Source organism: Narcine bancroftii, chromosome 3, assembly GCF_036971445.1.
Source record: "Narcine bancroftii isolate sNarBan1 chromosome 3, sNarBan1.hap1, whole genome shotgun sequence".
NCBI classification, from domain to species: Eukaryota; Metazoa; Chordata; class Chondrichthyes; order Torpediniformes; family Narcinidae; genus Narcine; species Narcine bancroftii.
The window spans coordinates 296,137,760-296,149,000 of record NC_091471.1 but is presented as its reverse complement, the minus strand read 5'-3'; positions in this window follow the sequence as shown (position 1 = coordinate 296,149,000).

Genomic DNA, 11,241 nt, shown 5'->3' with positions numbered 1-11,241 from the left:
ATGGAGTAGTGGCCGGTAGGGGAATACCAGCCCTCTCTAGAAAAGAAGAAATAAAGTGAAGAAAATGCAAAGTTCAAGAAATACAAAATATAACAAATAAAAGATAGAGTTGTAGAGAAAAGAAAGAAAATGGCACCCAAGAAGGAAAAAGTAAAAACAATGGAAAAAAAAAAGAAAAGATACCGGAAGAGAAAGGAGAAGGCCTTTCCTGCATGAAGAAACAGGGAGCCAACGTGGAGAAGAGAACCTATTCTCCAAGGTTGGTGACGGCCCCACAGAGTCGCGACCCCCCGACCGCTGGACTGCAAAAATGGCTCTCTGAGCCAAAAAGCACGCAACTGCGCATACGCAAGGAGTCGCACATGTGCAGTGCGCTTACTAAGGAGAAGGAGAACACCGACAGGAGGGGGGCTCAGCCGAGGAACGGGCAAACACATGACCAGCTGAGGGATGCCTGACACCAGTGCTCTCAGCTGGAAGAAGAGGAAAGCGACAGGAAAGGGAGTGAAAGGAAAGAAGAGCAACAGCAGGAGGCCCAACAGATGAGTAGCCCAGAAGAAGAGGACCAACAGCAAGAAGCCAAGCAAGAAGAAACCAAGCAAGAAGAAGCCCAGCAAAGTGAGGCAAGCAACACATCAGGAAAGTCAGAAGAGACACAGATACAAGGAAGAGAAGAAGAAGACACAAACACAGGTACAGACACAGAAGAAGAGGAAGAAGAAGACCAAGATCTGCACAGAGAAATAGAAAGTAAAACAGATGGACAGAATATAGATAAAGTTTTTTTTCAAGAACAAATGAGAGGGGGAGGAGTCACGTGATGGAGTAGTGGCCGGACGGAGAACTCCAGCCCTCTCCAGAAAAGTCGGGAAAAACAAGAGAAAATACAAAGGCACAGAAATAAAAGTTAAAGAAAAGTGAGTATAAAGGTGGAAAGAAGATGGAGACAAAAAAAGAAAAATCAAAATCAACGGAAAGAAGAGAGGAAGAGAAGACAACGGAGGAAAAAGGTGAAGGCTTTACCTGTCCGAAGAAGCCCGCTGTGGAGAGAGGAGCCCGCATCCTCAGGTCGGTAGAAAAAGAACTACAACAATGGCTCGCAGAGCCGAGTAAAAGTGCGCAACCGCGCATGAAAGAAAACACACCGACGGGAGGGGGGACCAGCTGGGGAGTCGATCTCCACAGCCGGCAACGACAGCTGCAGTACACCTGCAGCAAGAAGAGACCACAGAAAACAATGAAAACAAGAAAGAAGAGAAGGAAAGGGCAACAAAGAAACAACAGATAGCCAACCCAGAGGAAGAAGAAGAGGAAGAATACAGTGAAATAGATGAAGGGAAAGGCAAGGTAAAGGATATACTTTCTCTTGTTAGAGGATACATGGAGTCATTTAAAGAATGGCAAACACAGGAATTCAATGATTTAAGAAGAAGAATAAACAACACAGAAGAGAAAGTGAATAAAATAGATATCACCTTAACAGAAATGGGGAAAAAAATGGACAAGATGGAAGAACGGGCAGTAGCAGCAGAAATGGAGGTAGAAGACTTAAAAAAGAAATTGGAGGAATCTAATAAAAAAACTAAAGAGACACAAGAACTACTAGCTCAAAAAATAGATATAATGGAAAATTATAACAGAAGAAATAACATAAAGATAGTGGGCCTTAAGGAAGATGAAGAAGGCAAGAATATGAGGGAGTTTATAAAAGAGTGGATCCCTAAGACCCTAGGATGTCCAGAACTACAGCAAGAAATGGAAATAGAAAGGGCACATAGAGCATTGGCCTCTAAACCACAACCACAACAAAAACCAAGATCTATTGTAGTAAAATTCCTAAGATATACTACAAGAGAAAAGGTATTGGAGAAGGCAATGGAAAAAGTAAGAGAGGGCAACAAACCACTGGAATATAAACGGCAAAAAATCTTCATTTATCCAGATATAAGTTTTGAACTCCTAAAGAAGAGAAAAGAGTTCAATACAGCAAAGGCGATTTTATGGAAGAAAGGGTATAAATTTATACTGAAGCATCCTGCGGTATTGAAAATATTTATTCCAGGACAACAAAACAGACTATTCTCGGATCCAGAAGAAGCACGAAAATTTGCAGAACAATTACAAAAATAGACTGAGGGATGAAGACGGGTAATGAGAGTTAAAATGATCACGATTGATATGTATGTGGGTAAAGAGGTATAAGAGTGAATAGAGACAATGTGCATACGTGAATGTATCTGTAATTAGAGGAAAATATAGATAGTATAGACAAGAATTAATAAGGGAAGGTAATGGAATAGAGAGAATAAGGAGGGAATTAAAAGAGTGACCTTTGTGACATATGAAAAGTGAAATCTTTTCTGGGGGGGGCTGGGTGGGGGAAAATAGCGGTCACTGCAAAATCAGTTGACGCTTGCGAGTGGATTCACAAATCCAAATGGAGAGGGGAGATGTGGTTGTCCGACAAGGGATAAAGGACAGCTCAGGAGGGGAAGGGGAGATTGGGGATAAAGAAGATAGAAATAGGAGAATAAGGAAAATGTTGGATGTTGTAGGAATGTTGTCTTGTAAAGAGTTGAAAATAAGAAAACAGAAATGGAAAAGGAGGAAAGGTAATGATGGAAAAACGGAAAGAGAAGATAAACAAAATATAAAATGGCTACGCTGAACTATATGACTTTAAATATTAATGGAATACATAACCAAATTAAAAGGAAGAAACTACTAAATTTACTGAAAAAGGAAAAAATAGATATAGCATTTGTCCAAGAAACACACTTAACTGAATTGGAGCACAAGAAATTAAAGAGAGATTGGGTAGGACATGTAACAGCAGCATCGTATAATTCAAAAGCAAGAGCAGTGGCTATATTAATTAGCAAAAATGTGCCATTTAAAATAGAAGAGGAAATAATAGATCCAGCAGGGAGATATGTTATGATAAAATGTCAGATATATTCGGAGCATTGGAATCTACTTAATATATATTCACCTAACGAAGAAGATCAAAAGTTTATGCAAGATATCTTTTTGAAGGTAGCTAATACGCAAAGGAACATACTAATAGGAGGGGATTTCAATCTGAATTTGGATCCAAATATGGATAAAACGGGGGAAAAAATTAACAGGAAAAACAAAGTAACCAAATTTATAATTAAATCAATGCAAGAAATGAAACTTGTGGACATATGGAGGAAACAAAACCCAAAAGAAAAGCAATACTCATACTACTCGACTAGACATAAAACATACTCAAGAATAGACCTATTTTTGTTATCAGCTAGTATGCAGGATAGAGTAAGAAAAACAGAATATAAAGCGAGAATGCTATCGGACCATTCACCCTTAATACTGACAGTAAAGCTAGAGGACATCCCTCCAAGAATGTATAGATGGAGATTAAACCCCATGCTACTTAAAAGACAGGATTTTAGAGAATTTATTGAAAAACAATTAAAAATGTATTTTGAAGTAAATACGGAATCAGTGGAAGATAAGTTTATACTATGGGACGCAATGAAAGCATTCATTAGAGGGCAAATAATAAGTTATGTAACCAAGATGAAGAAGGACTACAATCAGGAAACAGAGCAGTTGGAAAGGGAAATAGTAAACATAGAAAAAAAATTAGCAATGAAGGAAGATACAACTAAAAGAAGAGAATTGGCGGATAAAAAAATAAAATATGAAACATTACAAACATATAAGGTGGAGAAGAATATAATGAAGACAAAACAGAAATATTATGAACTAGGTGAAAAAACACACAAAATCTTAGCATGGCAGCTTAAGACAGAGCAAACTAAGAAAATGGTATTGGCAACAAGGAAAAAAGACAAACAAGTTACATATAATCCGAAAGAAATTAAGGAAAACTTCAGAGAATTCTATGAACAATTATACCGAACTGAAAACGAAGGGAAAGAAGGGAAAATAGATGAATTTTTGACTAAAATGGAACTACCAAAACTACAAATAGAGGAACAAAATAAATTAACAGAACCATTTGGAACAGTAGAAATACAAGAGATAATAAAAAAATTACCAAATAATAAGACACCAGGAGAGGATGGACTCCCAATAGAATTTTACAAAACATTTAAAGACCTATTAATACCGCCCCTCCTGGATGTAATCAACTAGATTGATGAGACACAAAACTTACCAGATTCATGTAAAACAGCAATAATTACAGTGATACTAAAACAAGGGAAAGATCCACTCTCACCAGCGTCATATAGACCAATATCTTTGCTAAACACAGATTATAAGATAATAGCTAAACTATTAGCAAACAGATTAGCAGAACAGGTACTGAAAATGGTAAATTTAGACCAAACTGGATTTATCAAAAAAAGACGCACAACAGACAATATTTGTAAATTTATTAACTTAATTCATGCAGTAGAAGGAAATAAAGCACCTGCAGTAGCAGTTGCTTTAGACGCAGAGAAGGCCTTCGACAGAGTAGAATGGAATTATTTGTTCAAAGTATTGCAAAAATTCAGTTTACCGGAGAAGTATATTAATTGGATTAAAGCATTATATAAGGGACCGTTAGCGAAAGTGACAGTAAATGGACATGTATCAAAGCAATTTAACTTAAGCAGGTCAACGCGGCAGGGATGCCCACTATCACCGTTATTGTTTGCGCTAGCTATAGAACCACTAGCAGAATTGATAAGAATAGATAATAATATAAAAGGAATAAAAATAAAAGACAGGGAATATAAAATCAGTCTATTTGCGGATGATGTGATAGTGTACTTAACAGAACCAGAACTATCAATAAAAGAATTATATAAGAAATTGAAGGAATATGGAGAAGTGTCGGGATACAAGATAAACGTAAATAAAAGTGAAGCAATGCCTATGAATAACGTGGATTTCTCAAAATTTAAGAAGGAATCCCCATTCAGATGGCAAACGCAGGCAATAAGATACCTAGGTGTACAAATAAACAAAAATCTAGGCCAATTATATAAACTCAATTACAATCCACTAATGAAAAAATTACAGGACGATTTAGAGCATTGGAAAGAGCTACCACTAACACTGATAGGAAGGATAAACTGTATTAAAATGAACATTTTTCCAAGGATACTATACTTATTTCAGGCATTGCCAATACAACTGACAGAAAAATTCTTCAAAGAGTTAAAGAAAATAATAAGGAAATTTTTATGGAGAGGGGGGAAACCGAGGATAGCACTAGATAAATTAACAGAATGGTACAAACAAGGAGGCTTACAACTGCCAAACTTCAAAAATTATTATAGAGCCGCACAATTAAGATACCTATCAGATTTTTATCAAACAAGGGAAAAACCAGACTGGACGAGATTAGAATTAGATAAAATAGGGGAAAAGATACCTGAACACATATTATATAAATGGGACAAAAAATTGATACAACATAGAACTTCTCCAGTATTACACCATCTCCTCAATATTTGGAAAAAGATTCATGTAGAAAGAAATAAAACAAATTATCAATTACCAAAACTAATATTGACGCAAAATAAGCTACTCCCTTTTACAATAGACAACCTTTACTTTAGAAAATGGGAGAAAAAAGGGATTAAAAGAATAGAAAATTGTTTTTCAGGAAGTAGATTCTTATCCTTTGAACAAATGAGAGATAAGTACAATATAACTGGAGATACAGCGCTGGCATATTACCAACTGAGATCCTACTTGAAAGATAAATTAGGAAGCAATTTGAGTTTACCAGAGGGAAGTAACCTTGAATATGTGATTACAGATACAATGTTAATCAAAAGATTTATAACAAATATGTATATTAAACTGCAAGAAAAGGAGAATAAGGAAACAAATGGTAAAACTAAACAAAAATGGGAACAAGATTTAAATATAAAGATAAAAAAGGAAACATGGGAGAAATTATGTTCTGGAACGATGAGAAATACAATAAATACGAGGCTACGTATGATACAATATAATTGGTTACACAGACTATACATTACACCTCAAAAGTTAAATAAATGGGACCCAACGGTATCTGATAGATGTTTTCGATGTAAAAAAGAAAGGGGAACAACAATTCATGCAATCTGGACATGTGAGAAAGTAGAAAAATTTTGGGATGATCTCAATCAGATATTAAATAAAATAACAGAAAACAATATACCAAAGAATCCAGAGATCTTTCTCCTAAGTAACATAAAAAACAAAGAATTTGGAATTGATTTGGAGGATGCACAAAAAAGATTTGTTAAGATAGCTCTAGCCGTAGCAAAAAAATGTATTATGTCAACCTGGAAATTGGAAGATAATTTGAAAATACAACAATGGTATATAGAAATGAATAAATGTATTCCATTAGAAAAAATAACATATAGTTTAAGAAATAATATTGAAATATTCGAACAAGTATGGGAGCCTTACATTAAATACAATAGCGAAAACCTACCGGGAACAAACATTACCTAAGTTGATGGAAGGAGAAGAGAAGAAAAGAATGGACTCAGTAGAATTTCTGGTGTATTTTTGTTGAATGACAACATTGTCTGACTGGCTTAATGCAACCTAATTGTATACCTAAAATGGATGAGAGGGGGGGGGGGTGGGGGGGGTGACTTGGGAGGAGGGAGGGGGGGGGGGGAGAAAAAGTCACTGTATATGTGTGAAAAAGAAAAAGTGTATATCATGGCTAACGTGATTTATGGTGTGAAAAATAAAAAATTAAAAAAAAAGAACAAATGAGAGCATTAAAAGAATGGTTGACATAAGAATTTAGTGAAATTAAAAGAAAAATGAAAAGTACAGAAGATAAAGTGAAATAGGGAAAAGAGTAGAAAATGTGGAAGATCGAGAAACGGCTGTAGAAATGGAAGTAAACGACTTTGGAAGGAAGTGACCAAAAAGTTAAAGAGACACAAGAGTTGTTAGCTCAGAAAATTGATATGTTGGAAAATTATAGTAGGCGAAACAACATAAAAATAGTGGGCCTAAAGGAAGATGAAGAAGGCACGATATGAAGGAATTTATAAAAGAATGGATCCCAAAGGTCCTGGGAATGACAGAAATGCAGGAAGAAATGGAAATAGAAAGGGCACACAGAGCACTAGCTCCGAAACCACAGACACACCAAAAACCAAGATCCGTTTTAGTAAAAGTTTTGAGATATACAACAAGAGAAAATATACTGGAGGGGGCATGGAATAAAATTAGAGAAGACAATAAACTATTGGAATACAAGGGTCAAAATATATTTTTTTACCCAGACACAAGTTTTGAACTCTTAAAGAAGAGGAAAGAGTTTAATACAGCAAAATCAATCCTATGGGGAAAAAAAAAGTTATAAATTTATGTTAAGACATCCAGCTGTGCTTAAAATATTTATTCCTGGGGAGCAAAACAGACTGTTTTCAGATCAGGAGGAAGCACGAGAATTTGCAGAACGCCTGCAGGACAGAAGGAGAGATGAAGAGTTGTAACAAGAATGAAGAACGGCGATAAAATATATATATTTAAAGATGTGAAAATAATGTACATGTAAAGAACTAAAAAAGGGAATGAGAAGGGAAGAAAGGAAGTAAGGGGAAATATAACTTTGTTATATGTGTAAAAATAAGTTTTCTGGGGGTGGTTGGGTGGGAGAGAATAATCGCCTTTGCGAGCGGGTTAGCAATCCAAATGGAGAGGGGAGTTGTGGTTGCCTGGCAAGTGATAAGGGGCAACATTTGGCGCTAAGGGAATATTGGATGTGGGAGTTGTTGAAGTATTTTATGTTTTAAATGTGTTATCATAAATTGAGATTAAAAAGGGAAACTGAGAGATGAAAATGAGGAAAAGGGGGATGATGGTGGTGAAGAAGTGGAAATGAGGTGTAAACAGGATACGAGATGGCCATGTTGAACTATATGACTATAAATATTAATGGAATACATAACCAAATTAAAGGGAAGAGGCTATTACATTTACTGAAAAAAGGAAAAAATAGACATAGCATTTGTGCAGGAAACATATCTAACTGAAGTGGAACCCGGCAGCATCATATAATTCAAAAGCTAGAGGTGTAGCTATATTAATTAATAAAAATGTACCAATCAAAATAGAGGAGGAAATAATAGATCCAGCAGGGAGGTATGAAATGATAAAGTGTCAGATATATTCAGAATTTTGGAATTTGCTTAATTATATATGCACCTAATGAAGAGGATCAAAAGTTTATGCAAGATATTTTTTGAAGATTGTAGATACGCAAGGAAATATATTGATAGGAGGGGATTTTAACTTTAATTTGGATCCAATGTTGGATAAAACTAGACAAAAGACTAGCAAAAAGAATAAAGTGGCCAAATTTATGGTTAAATCAATGCAGGAAATGAAACTTATGGATATATGGAGGAGGCACCACCCAAGAGAGAAGGAATACTCATATTATTCGAGTATGCATAAAACATACTCAGATTGCTTGTGTTTGCCATTAAATGGTGATACTTTTTTAAATTCTGTATAATCTGCATTACTCATTGGCATCACTTCACTTTTATTTGCGTTGATCTTGTACCCTGATATTTCTCCATATTCCTTCAATTTCTTATGTAGTTCTTTTATTGATATTTCTGGTTCTGTTAAGTATACTATGATGTCATCTGCAAATAAACTGATTTTATACTCCTTCTCCTTTATTTTTATCCCTTTTATTTTATTTTCTGTTCTTATCAGTTCTGCCAATGGTTCTATTGCTAAAGCGAACAGTGAGGGAGATAGTGGACATCCCTGCCTAGTTGACCTACTTAATTTAAATTGGTTTGATACATATCCATTTACTGTCACCTTCGTCAATGGTCCATTATATAATGCTTTAATCCAATTAATATATTTTTCTGGTAGATTGAACCTCTGTAATACTTTGAATAAATAATTCCATTCTACCCTGTCAAATACTTTTTCTGAGTCTAAAGCAACAACCACTGTTGGTATCTTATTTCCTTGAACTGCATGAATTAAATTAATAAATTTACAGACATTATCTGCTGTTCATCTTTTCTTAATAAATCCAGTTTGATCTTATTTTACTATTTTTGGTACACAGTCGGCCAATCTGTTTGCTAATAATTTTGCTATTATCTTATAATCTGAATTAAGTAGAGATATTGGTCTATATGATGCTGGTGTTAATGGATCCTTCCCCGTCTTTGGTATTACTGTAATTATTGGTGCCTTACATGAATCTGGCAAGTTTTGTGTTTTTTCTATCTGGTTCATTACTTCCAGGAGAGGAGGAATTAATAACTCTTTAAATATTTTATAGAATTCTATTGGGAATCCATCCTCTCCTGGTGTTTAACTGTTCGGTAGCTTTTTTAATATATCCTGTACTTCTATTTCAAATGGTTTTATCCGTTTGTTTTGTTCCTCTTCTTGCAATTTCAGCAGTTCAATTTTAGGTAAAAACTCTTCTATTTTGTCTTCTCTCCCATTCTCAGTTTGGTATAATTGTTCATAAAATTCCTTAAAGTTTTCATTAATCTCTATTGGATTATATATAATTTGTTTGTCCTTTTTCCTTGATGCCAATGCAGTTCTTTTAGCTTGTTCTGTTTTAAGTTGCCAGGCTAATATTTTGTGTTTTTTCTCCTTGCTCATAATACATTTGCTTTATTTTCATTATGTTCTTCTCCACCTTATATGTTTGTAATGTTTCATTTTTTTTGTCCGCCAATTCTCTTTTTGTTATATCTTCCCTTGTTGCTCGTTCTTTTTCTGTACTTACTATCTCCCTTTCCAACTGTTCTATTTCCCAATTGTAGTCCTTTTCATCTTAGTTACATAACTTATTATCTGCCCTCTAATGAAATTTGTCTTCCACTGATTCCATATTTATTTCAAAGTACATTTTAATTTGGCGTTCAATAATTCTTTAAATTCCTGTCTTTTAAGTAGCATGGAGTTTAATCTCCATCTATATGTTCTTGGTGAGATGTCCTCCAGTTCTATTGCTAATAACAGGGGTGAGTGATCAGATAGCTATCTAGCTTTATATTCAGTTTTCCTAACACTCCCTTGAATATGGGCTGACAACAAAAACATATCAATCCTTGAGTATATTTTATGCCTACTCGAATAATATGAGTATTCCTTCTCCCTTGGGTGCTGCCTCCTCCATATATCCAGAAGTTTCATTTCCTGCATTGATTTAACCATAAATTTGAGGCATAAAACATACTCAAGGATTGATATGTTTTTGTTGTCGGGAGACAAATATTCAAGGGAGAGTTAGAAAAACTGAATATAAAGCTAGATTACTATTGGATCATTCACCTCTGTTATTAGCAATAGAACTGGAGGACATTCCACCAAGAACATATAGATAGAGGTTAAACTCCATGCTACTTAAAAGGGAGGAATTTAGAGAGTTTATTGAATGCCAAATTAAAACGTACTTTGAAATAAATACAGAATCAGTGAAAGACAAATTTACATTATGGGATGCAATGAAAGCCTTCATTAGAGGGCAGATAATAAGTTCTGTATCTAAGATGAAAAAGGACTACAATTGGGAAATAGAACAGTTGGAAAAGGAGATAGTAAGTACAGAAAAGGAACTAGCAAAGAGGGATGATATAACAAAAAGAAGAGAATTGGCAGACAAAAAGAATAAAATACGAAACATTGCAAACGTATAAGGTGGAGAAGAACATAATGAAAATAAAGTAAAAGTATTATGAACTGGGAGAAGAAACACATAAAATATTAGCTTGGCAACTTAAAGCAGAACAAGCTAAAAGAACTGTATTGGCATCAAGGAAGAAGGACAAACAAATTACATATAATCCAATGGAGATTAATGAGAACTTTATGAAATTTTATGAACAATTATACCAAACTGAGAACGAGGGGAAAGATGATAAAGTAGAAGAGTTTTTAGCTAAAATTGAACTGCCAAAATTGCAAGAAGAGGAACAAAACAAACTGATAAAACCATTTAAAATAGAGGAAGTACAGGATATATTAAAAAAGCTCCCAAACAATAAAACGTCTGGAGAGGATGGATTCCCAATAGAATTCTATAAAACATTTAAAGAGTTATTAATTCCTCTTCTCCTGGAAGTAATGAACTAGATAGAAGAAACACAAAACTTTTCATGTAAGATGGCAATAATTACAGTAATACAAAAGACGGGGAAGATCCACTAACATCAACATCGTATAGACCAATATCTCTACTTAATTCAGATTATAAGATAATAGCAAATTTATTAGCAAACA